General features: G+C 38.6%; 1 long non-coding RNA gene and 1 other non-coding gene across 2 annotated transcripts; one reads left to right on the top strand and one right to left on the bottom strand.

Annotated features, from left to right (window-relative positions):
- The first annotated feature begins 5078 nt into the window (after positions 1–5078).
- Positions 5079–5186, top strand: LOC130971986 (small nucleolar RNA R71). Its single transcript, XR_009083192.1, has one exon. It is a non-coding gene; the product is annotated as a small nucleolar RNA R71 (small nucleolar RNA).
- Positions 5187–8553: 3367 nt separating this feature from the next.
- Positions 8554–11029, bottom strand: LOC130965262 (uncharacterized). The gene is made up of 3 exons (XR_009081199.1): positions 10134–11029; positions 9238–9305; positions 8554–8960 (listed from the first exon to the last, which is right to left on the bottom strand). It is a non-coding gene; the product is annotated as an uncharacterized LOC130965262 (long non-coding RNA).
- Between the last annotated feature and the right edge of the window lie 615 nt (positions 11030–11644).

Raw genomic sequence — 11644 nt, 5'->3', positions numbered from 1 at the left:
CTCTCCTTGGAGTTAAACGCCAGCTTTAGTGCCAGTTTGGGCGTTTAACTCCCAATTAGGTGCCAGTTCCGGCGTTTAACGCTGGAATTTCTTGAGGTGACTTTGAACGCCGGTTTGGGCCATCAAATCTTGGGCAAAGTATGGACTATTATATATTGCTGGAAAGCCCAGGATGTCTACTTTCCAACGCCGTTGCGAGCTCCCCAATTGGGCTTCTGTAGCTCCAGAAAATCCACTTCGAGTGCAGGGAGGTCAGAATCCAACAGCATCTGCAGTCCTTTTGAGTCTCTGGATCAGATTTTTGCTCAGGTCCCTCAATTTCAGCCAGAAAATACCTGAAATCACAGAAAAACACACAAACTCATAGTAAAGTCCAGAAAAGTGAATTTTAATTAAAAACTAATAAAAATATAATAAAAACTAACTAGATCATACTAAAAATATACTAAAAACAATGCCAAAAAGTGTACAAATTATCCGCTCATCACAACACCAAACTTAAATTGTTGCTTGTCCCCAAGCAACTGAAGATCAAATAGGATAAAAAGAAGAGAATATGCAATGAACTCCAAAAACATCTATGAAGATCAGTATTAATTAGATGAGCGGGGCTTTTATCTTTTTGCCTCTGAATAGTTTTGGCATCTCACTCTATCCCTTGTAATTCAGAATGATTGGCTTCTTTAGGAACTCAGAATCCAGATAGTGTTATTGATTCTCCTAGTTAAGTATGATGATTCTTGAACACAGCTACTTATTGAGTCTTGGCTGTGGCCCAAAGCACTCTGTCTTCCAGTATTACCACCGGATACATACATGCCACAGACACATAATTGGGTGAACCTTTTCAGATTGTGACTCAGCTTTGCTAAAGTCCCCAATTAGAGGTGTCCAGGATTCTTAAGCACACTCTTATTTGCCTTGGATCACAACTTTATTTCTTTCTTTTTCTTTCTCTTTTTTTTTTTTCTTTTTTCGGTTTTTTTTTTTCGTTTGCTTCCTTCTTTCTCTTTTTTTGTATTCATTGCTTTTTCTTGCTTCAAGAATCATTTTTAATGATTTTTCAGATCCTCAGTAACATGTCTCCTTTTTCATCATTCTTTCAAGAGCCAACATTCATGAACCACAAGTTCAAAAGACATATGCACTGTTCAAGCATACATTCAAAGAACAAAAGTGTTGCCACCACATCAAAGTAATTAAACTACTATAAAATTCAGAATTCATGCAATTCTTTCCTTTTCAATTAAGCACATTTTTATTCAAGAAAGGTGATGGATTCATAGGACATTCATAACTTTAAGGCATAGACACTAAGACACTAATGATCATAAGACACAAACATGGATAAACATAAAGCATAAAAATCGAAAAACAGAAGAATAAAGAACAAGGAAATCAAGGAATGGGTCCACCTTAGTGATGGCGGCTCTTTCTTGCTCTTGAAGATCCTATGGAGTGCTTGAGCTCCTCAATGTCTCTTTCTTGTCTTTGTTGCTCCTCCCTCATGATTCTTTGATCTTCTCTAATTTCATGGAGGAGAATGGAGTGTTCTTGATGCTCCACCCTTAGTTGTCCCATGTTGGAACTCAATTCTCCTAGGGAGGTGTTTAGTTGCTCCCAATAGTTTTGTGGAGGAAAGTGCATCCCTTGAGGAATCTCAGGGATTTCTTGATGAGAGGGGTCTCTTGTGTACTCCATCCTTTTCTTGCTGATGGGCTTGTCCTCATCAATGGGGGTATCTCCTTCTATGTCAATTCCAACTGAATAACAGAGGTGACAAATGAGGTGAGGAAAGGCTAATCTTGCCAAAGTGGAGGTCTTGTCCGCCACCTTATAGAGTTCTTGGGCTATAACCTCATGAACCTCTATTTCTTCTCCAATCATGATGCTATGGATCATGATGGCCCGGTCTATGGTAACTTCGGACCGGTTGCTAGTGGGAATGATTGAGCGTTGTATGAACTCTAACCATCCTCTAGCCACGGGCTTGAGGTCATGCCTTCTCAATTGAACCGGCTTTCCTCTTGAATCTTGCCTCCATTGTGCGCCCTCTTCACATATAGTTGTGAGGACTTGGTCCAACCTTTGATCAAAGTTGACCCTTCTAGTGTAAGGATGCTCATCTCCTTGCATCATAGGCAAGTTGAACGCCACCCTCACACTCTCCGGACTAAAATCCAAGTATTTCCCTCGAACCATAGTGATATAATTCTTTGGATTCGCGTTCACACTTTGGTCATGGTTCTTTGTGATCCATGCATTGGCATAGAACTCTTGAACCATCAAGATTCCGACTTGTTGAATGGGGTTGGTGAGTACTTCCCAACCTCTTCTTCGGATCTCATGGCGGATCTCCGGATATTCACCCTTTTTGAGTGAAAAGGGGACCTCGGGGATCACCTTCTTCAAGGCCACAACTTCATAGAAGTGGACTTGATGCACCCTTGAGAGGAATCTATCCATCTCCCATGACTCGGAGGTGGAAGCTTTTGCCTTCCCTTTCCTCTTTTTAGAGGTTTCTCCGGCCTTGGATGCCATAAATGGTTATGAAAAAGCAACGCTTTTACCACACCAAACTTAAAATATTTGCTCGTCCTCGAGCAAAAGAAGAAAGAAGAGAGTAGAAGAAGAAGAAATGAGGAAGAGGGAGATGGTAGTGTGTTCGGGCAAGAAGGGTAAGAAAGGGTGTTTAGGTTGTGTGAAAATGAAGGGTTGAAGAAGGGTATATATAGGAGAGAGGGGGGTAATGGTTCGGCCATTAGGGGTGGGTTTTGGGAGGGAAAGTGGTTTGAATTTGAAGGGTGAGGTTGGTGGGGATTTATGAAGGATGGATATGAGTGGTGAAGAGAAAGATGGGATTTGATAGGTGAAGGGTTTTTGGGGAAGAGGTATTGAGGTGATTGGTGAATGGGGGAAGAAGAGAGAGAGTGATGGTGGGGTCTTGTGGGGTCCACAGATCCTGTGGTGTCAAGGAAAAGTCATCCCTGCACCAAATGTTGCTCAAAATCACGTTTTGAGCTATTTCTGGCGTTAAACGCCGGGCTGGTGCCCATTCCTGGCGTTTAACGCCAGGTTGTTGCCCTTTACTGGCGTTTAACGCTAGTCTGGTGCCCCTTTCTGGCGTTAAACGCCCAGAATGGTGCCAGACTGGGCGTTAAACGCCCAACAGCTAGCATTACTGGCGTTTGAACGCCAGCTTCTTCTCCTCCAGGGTGTGCTGTTTTTCTTCCTGTTTTTCATTCTGTTTTTGCTTTTTTCATTGTTTTTGTGACTTCTTATGATCATCAACCTACAAAAAAGATAAAATAACAAAAGAAAATAGTTAACTATAAAACATTGGGTTGCCTCCCAACAAGCGCTTCTTTAATGTCAGTAGCTTGACAGAGGACTCTCATGGAGCCTCAGAAATACTCAGAACCGTGTTGGAACCTCCCAACACCAAACTTAGAGTTTGAATGTGGGGGTTCAACACCAAACTTAGAGTTTGGTTGTGGCCTCCCAACACCAAACTTAGAGTTTGACTGTGGGGGCTCTGCTTGGCTCTGTTTTGAGAGAAGCTCTTCATGCTTCCTCTCCATGATGATAGAGGGATGTCCTTGGGCCTTAAACACCAAGGATTCTTCATTCACTTGAATGATCAACTCTCCTCTATCAACATCAATCACAGCCTTTGCTGTGGCTAGGAAGGGTCTGCCAAGGATGATGGATTCATCCATGCACTTCCCAGTCTCTAGGACTATGAAGTCAGTAGGGATGTAATGGTTTTCAATCTTCACCAAAACATTCTCTACAAGTCCATGAGCTTGTTTTCTTGAATTGTCTGCCATCTCTAATGAGATTCTTGCAGCTTGCACCTCATAGATCCCTAATTTCTCCATTACAGAGAGGGGCATGAGGTTTACACTTGACCCTAAGTCACACAAGGCCTTCTTGAAGGTCATGGTGCCTATGGTACAAGGTATAGAAAACTTCCCAGGATCCTGCCTCTTTTGAGGCAGTTTCTGCCTAGACAAGTCATCCAGTTCTTTGGTGAGCAAGGGAGGTTCATTCTCCCAAGTCTCATTTCCAAATAACTTGTCATTCAGTTTCATGATTGCTCCAAGGTATTTAGCAACTTGCTCTTCAGTGACATACTCATCCTCTTCAGAGGAAGAATACTCATCAGAGCTCATGAATGGCAGAAGTAAGTCCAATGGAATCTCTATGGTCTCATTTTGAGCCTCAGATTCCCATTGGAACTCAGAGGAGATTGGTACACGCCCACTGAGGTCTTCCTCAGTAGCGTCCTCCTTCTCTCTTTCCTCTCCACATTCGGCCATGTCTATGGCTTTGCACTCTCCTTTTGGATTTTCTTCTGTATTACTTGGGAGAGTGCTAGGAGGGAGTTCAGTGACTTTCTTGCTCAGCTGACCCACTTGTCCTTCCAAATTTCTGATGGAGGACCTTGTTTCATTCATGAAACTTTGTGTGGTCTTTATTAGATCAGAGACCATTGTTGCTAAGTCAGAAGTATTCTGCTTAGAACTCTCTGTCTGTTGCTGAGAAGATGATGGAAAAGGCTTGTTATTGCCAAGCCGGTTTCTTCCACCATTATTATTGAAACCTTGTTGAGGTCTCTCTTGATTCTTCCATGAGAGATTTGGATGATTTCTCCATGAAGAATTATAGGTGTTTCCATAGGGTTCTTCTAGGTAATTCACCTCTTCCATTGAAGGATTCTCAGGATCATAAGCTTCTTCCTCAGATGAAGCTTCCTTAGTACTGCCATGTGCATTTTGCATTCCAGACAGACTTTGAGAAATCAAATTGACTTGTTGAGTCAATATCTTGTTCTGAGCCAATATGGCATTCAGAGTGTCAATCTCAAGAACTCCTTTCTTCTGACTAGTCCCATTGTTCACAGGATTTCTTTCAGAAGTATACATGAATTGGTTATTTGCAACCATTTCAATCAATTCTTGAGCTTCTGCAGGCGTCTTCTTCAGATGAAGAGATCCTCCAGCAGAGCTATCCAAAGACATCTTGGATAGTTCAGAGAGACCATCATAGAAAATACCTATGATGCTCCATTCAGAAAGCATGTCTGAGGGACATCTTCTGATTAATTGTTTGTATCTTTCCCAAGCTTCATAGAGGGATTCTCCATCCTTCTGTCTGAAGGTTTGGACTTCCACTCTAAGCTTACTCCATCTTTGTGGTGGAAAGAACTTTGCCAAGAAGGCATTGACTAGCTTTTCCCAAGAGTCCAGGCTTTCTTTAGGTTGAGAGTCCAACCATATTCTAGCTCTGTCTCTTACAGCAAAAGGGAATAGCATCAGTCTATAGACTTCAGGGTTAACCCCATTAGTCTTGACTGTGTCACAGATTTGCAAGAATTCAGCTAAGAACTGATGAGGATCTTCCATTGGAAGTCCATGGAACTTGCAATTCTGTTGCATTAGAGAAACTAATTGAGGCTTAAGCTCAAAGTTGTTTGCTCCAATGGCAGGGATAGAGATGCTTCTCCCATAAAAATCAGGAGTAGGTGCAGTGAAGTCACCCAGCACCTTCCTTGCATTGTTGGCATTGTTGTTGTTTTCGGCTGCCATGTGTTCTTCTTCCTTGAAGAATTCGGTCAGGTCCTCTAAAGAGAGTTGTGCTTTAGCTTCTCTTAGCTTTCTCTTCAAGGTCCTTTCAGGTTCAGGATCAGCTTCAACAAGAATGCCTTTGTCTCTGCTCCTACTCATATGAAAGAGAAGAGAAAAAGAAAATGTGGAATCTTCTATGTCACAGTACAGAGATTCCTTGAAGTGTCAGAGGAAAAGAGAAATAGTAAGAAGAAGGAGAAGAAGAATTCGAACTTTATTAGTTAGAGTTCGAATTGTGCATTTAGAAGGAGTGGTACTCCATAAATAAAGGATGTGGGAAGGAGGGAAGAGAATTTTCGAAAATTCAATCTAAAAGATGTTGATAATTTTCGAAAATTGAAAGTAGAAAAGAAATCAAGTGATTTTTGAAAAAAGATTTTGAAATTAGAAATTAAAAAGATTTGATTGAAAACTATTTTGAAAAAGATGTGGTTAAGAAGATTTGATTGAAAAGTTATGGTTTTAAAAAGATGTGATTGAGAAGATATGATTTGAAAACAATTTTAAAAGATATGATTTGAAAATAATTTGAAAAGATATGATTTTTAAAAAAATAATGACTTGCCTAACAAGAAAAGATATGATTCAAACATAAAACCTTCCTCAACAGAAAAGGCAAAAAATGTTCAATCAAATCATTAATTGTTAGTAAGTATCTTTGAAAAAGGAAAGAAATTGATTTTGAAAACATTTGATTGAAAAGATATGATTTGAAAAAGATTTGATTTTGAAAAACTTTGAAAACTTGAAAAAAGATTGATTTGAAAACAAAATCTTCCCCCTAGCACCATCCTGGCGTTAAACGCCCAGAATGGTATACATTCTGGCGTTTAACGCCCAAAATGCTACCTCTTTGGGCGTTAAACGCCCAACCAGGTACCCTGGCTGGCGTTTAAACGCCAGTCTGCCTTCTTCACTGGGCATTTTTGAATGCCCAGCTTTTTCTGTATAATTCCTCTGCAGTATGTTCTGAATCTTCAATTCTTTGTATTATTGACTTGAAAAGACACAAATTAAAAATATTTTTGGATTTTTAATAATCAAAATGCAACAAGAATCAAATAACAATGCATGCAAGACACCAAACTTAGCAGTTTGTGTACTACTGACACTATATGAGACACATAAACACTCAAGCCAAAAGAATTCAAAGATCAGAGTAAGAAATCATCAAGAATTACTTGAAGATCCTTAAGACACATGAATGAATGCATGTAATTGACACCAAACTTAAGATGAGACTCTAGACTCAAGCAAGAAACAGCAAATATTTTTTTTTTTTGGTTTTTATGATTTTGTAATCTTTTTTGTGTTTTTCGAAAATTAAGTGGAAAAAGGTATCAAAATTCTTAATGAGAATTCCAGGAATCAGTGCAATGCTAGTCTAAGACTCCGGTCCAGGAATTAGACATGGCTTCACAGCCAGCCAAGCTTTCAAAGAAAGCTTCGGTCCAAAACACTAGACATGACCAAAGGTCAGCCAAATCTTAGCAGATCACTGCTCCAAGAGCAAAATTGATGGGAATCAACAAGCTCTTGTGGTGATAAGTTGAAACCTCGGTCCAATCAGATTAGACATGGCTTCTCAGCCAGCCAGATTTCAACAAATTATCATGAAACTCTAGAATTCATCTTCAAGAATTTCGAAAAAAAAATAAATAGCTAATCTAAGCAACAAGATGAACCGTCAGTTGTCCAAACTAGAACAATCCCAGGCATTGTTACCAAAAGCTTGCTCAAAACTTGAACAATCCCCGGCAACGGCGCCAAAAACTTGGTGCGCGAAATTGTGAACAATACTTTTCACAACTCTCATAATCCCTGGTCATGAACTCCAAAAACTTGGTGGTTCACTTCCATGGCATTACACAACTTCGCACAACTAACCAGCAAGTGCACTGGGTCGTCCAAGTAATACCTTACGTGAGTAAGGGTCGATCCCACGGAGATTGTTAGCATTGAAGCAAGCTATGGTCATCTTGTAAATCTTAGTCAGGCAAACTCAAATGTATATGATGATGAACGAAAATAACATAAAGATAGAGATAGTGATACTTATGTATATCAGTGGTGTAAGAGCTTCAGACAAGTGTATGAAGATGCCTTCCCTTCCGTCTCTTTGCTTTCCTACTGCCTTCATCCAATCCTTTCTTACTCCTTTCCATGGCAAGCTCGTGTAGGGTTTCACTGTTGTCAGCAGCTACCTCCCATCCGCGCAGTGAAAGCTAATGCACGCACTCTGTCACAGTACTGCCAATCACCGGTTTGGTTCCCTCCCCTACCGGAATAGAATCACTCTTTTGCGTCTGTCACTAACGCCCAGTAGGTTACAGGTTTGAAGCACGTCACAGTCATTCAGTCATTGAATCCTACTCAGAATACCACAGACAAGGTTAGACCTTCCGGATTCTCTTGAATGCCGCCATCAGTTCTTGCCTATACCACGAAGACTCTGATCTCACGGAATGGCTGGCTCGTTTTTCAGGCGAGCACTCGGTTGTCAGGCGATCAACCATGCATCGTGCAATCAGGAATCCAAGAGACATTCACTAAGCCTCAGATGCTTGTAGAACAAGAATGGTTGTCAGTCACCTTGTTCATGGGTGAGAATGGTGATGGGCGTCAATCATCACCTTCATCATGTTGAAGAACAAGTGATATCTTGGTAAAAGAACAAGCGGAATTGAATGGAAGAACAATAGTAATTGCATTAATACTCGAGGTACAGCAGAGCTCCACACCTTAATCTATGGTGTGTAGAAACTCCACCGTTGAAAATACATAAGAAGAAGGTCTAGGCATGGCCGAATGGCCAGCCTCCCAAAGAGGGTTCAATCATAAAAACATGATCAAAAGCTCTTAGACCTCAAATACAATAGTAAAAGGTCCTACTTATAGAAAACTAGTACATAGATGAGTAAATGACATAAAAATCCACTTCCGGGCCCACTTGGTGTGTGCTTGGGCTGAGCAATGAAGGAATTTCGTGTAGAGACTCTCCTTGGAGTTAAACGCCAGCTTTAGTGCCAGTTTGGGCGTTTAACTCCCAATTAGGTGCCAGTTCCGGCGTTTAACGCTGGAATTTCTTGAGGTGACTTTGAATGCCGGTTTGGGCCATCAAATCTTGGGCAAAGTATGGACTATTATATATTGCTGGAAAGCCCAGGATGTCTACTTTCCAACGCCGTTCAGAGCGCGCCAATTGGGCTTCTGTAGCTCCAGAAAATCCACTTCGAGTGCAGGGAGGTCAGAATCCAACAGCATCTGCAGTCCTTTTGAGTCTCTGGATCAGATTTTTGCTCAGGTCCCTCAATTTCAGCCAGAAAATACCTGAAATCACAGAAAAACACACAAACTCATAGTAAAGTCCAGAAAAGTGAATTTTAATTAAAAACTAATAAAAATATAATAAAAACTAACTAGATCATACTAAAAATATACTAAAAACAATGCCAAAAAGTGCACAAATTATCCGCTCATCACTCTTTATCCTTGTTCTTATGCCTATCCATGTCTTTGTGTTTTTTATGCTTCTTTTCCTTGCCTTAGCATCATAGATTCTGAAATAAGTAAATCATATTCCAGAGAAAAGGAAAATGTCACTAACCTGATATGTTTGATCCTCTTCCAAGAAGCAGGGTTAACAATGTTTGATCCTCTTCCAAGAAACATCAACTGCGATCAACAATCAAAACATAGAAAGAAAACAACACTCCCAATGCTGCTACTGTGTAATTCAAGCAACCAATAACTTATCCAGTTTTAAACAAGCAGAATTCAAGTTAAATCATGAAATCCTTGAAACTCAGATGCAATAAAGAACAAACTCCAAGCCTTAAACCAGGAGCTACAACCAAATAAAGAACTAACAGAAGCAATTTCTAAGAAGTAAAATAACAAACACATAGAGTGCAATAAGTGCATTATTACTAAATGTTTGTAATAAGAAATTGTTCACCCTTCCAGTCCAGTCTCTTGAACGAAACAAGATTGAATACTCTGATTATTATTTGTCGTTTGTTTCATTTTTCTTTCAATCAAAAGTATAGATAGAAGTACTTAATTTCTGTTAAGAAAAAGTTGTAAAGAACAATAATTCCATTAAAATATAAACCAGCATTATCAACATAAGTAAACCTTACTTAAACAGTTAAAAGTGGGGGTCGCATTAATTTCCTCAAAAGTTAGCATAACCTTTATATGATGCTTGCATAAACCAAGCATAAGTTTCCACAATCTAAACGAGATAATGCTAAGATAAGGATTCTGATCATGGAAAATAACAAAATTCTAAAGTGCATGTTATAATTGATGCCCTTAATCATTGAAGAAAACATCAAGGAAAATCATATATATTGTAAAAACCAAAGGACACCAAAAGAATGGATACAAACTCTTATTTTCTTAACCAAGCAAATAAGACAATCCTGGATTGCTAGTTAGAGCAAAATCCATATGTGAAAAGCTAATATGCTGTTTGCCAGTGCAAAATAAAACACATACCGTTGAAAGAATGCTATCAACGATTGCACATGATTGCGGGATATGGAATCGCCAATCAATGCCCACACTTTGCCATGCATCATGTTGAGAAATTTCCGTGCATCAAACAGGGGTAACTCATAGCCTCTTGGAGCCCATCTCTAATGCAGAAATTTTCTATCAGGCCTTCCATTCTTCAAACAATTCTGATGAGATTCAATATGGCTGCAGGTTTCATTTGTATAAAATGGTCCAAAAGGATTGGGGACCTAGCCCCCACTAAAATAATCACATTCCTCTGCACACAAAAATTTAACTTTCAGCATCCATTCACATTCCTAGCTAGTAGTCACTTACTCTAGAACTCAATTTTGGGTTTAGCTAACAAGTTAAAGGTTGCTAGCAATTGAACATTTTAAATAATTTACTTCAATAAATGTAGAACAAATGCATTAAGAATTTAAATTTTGCATCTTTTTCTAGGAAGACTTGGATAACTTTATCATGTGTCAGGGCACATTAAGAAAACAAGCAGTAGCAGCAGCAAACCAATAAAAAGCAAATAATAGGTTTGGTGTCTTCATATTCCTTAGCCTAAAAGTACAAACATGTCAAAAGCATGGTCAGAAAATTCAAATTTTGGATTTTGCTTTATATAATAAACATGTTCTAATGGTAAAAGTTACAACTAATCTCTCCATGTTTCTTCAACCATCCTTCTCTATCAAATTGAGGATCATAACTTAAGTAGTCACCATACAGGAGATCAGGAACTACAACCAAGAATCCAGCTACTGCTACCTTGTCTGCTACTTCCCTTTGCAATGAGAAAATGTTAAATCTAAATCAGTATATAGAATTATAAAACCGAGAATCAAAGCATACTTGACTAATAAGATTATCGCTTGCCGCTAAGACTCAAGCTAAAAATTAAAGGAGAATACTACTAACTAGTCTATTTAGTTGAATAAGTTCAGCAAGGAGATACATTTCTAAATTCATAGACTCAAAAGTATATGTACATTTTGCTAACTGATATTATTATATTAATCATTCCCCTACTAGATGCCTTTGAGTTATCTTCTGTTCTATGATATTATTATATTAATCATTCCTTTGGTACCAACCTATTTCTTCAAGTGCTCAAAAAGCTGTCAAAGCATTAAAAATATATTTCAGAATCAAGCCATAGTGCTACCTGAGTTATTTCTGTCAGTTTCACAAACTTAAACTTATGGTATCATATGAGACTATTATCATTAATTATGTTGTAAAATAACTAAATAAATAAATAAATAATAAAGAGGTAACAAATATAAGGTATAGAAATATAATAAGATAGCTTTAGTAGTAATGTTCACTAAAATTACTATATTAATAGATATATTTAATAATATCGTAGTAAAGAATATAAGAGAAAATAGTATAAGTGAGAAAGAGAGAAAGAAGAATATTTAATATTCTTATTGTTGTAATATATATATATATATATATATATATATATATATATAGAAAAGGATTTAGTAAAGTTG

The sequence above is a fragment of the Arachis stenosperma genome, chromosome 3 (assembly GCF_014773155.1).
Source record: "Arachis stenosperma cultivar V10309 chromosome 3, arast.V10309.gnm1.PFL2, whole genome shotgun sequence".
NCBI classification, from domain to species: Eukaryota; Viridiplantae; Streptophyta; class Magnoliopsida; order Fabales; family Fabaceae; genus Arachis; species Arachis stenosperma.
Note: the sequence above shows the minus strand (reverse complement) of the source record. Positions and strands in the feature narration are given on the sequence as shown.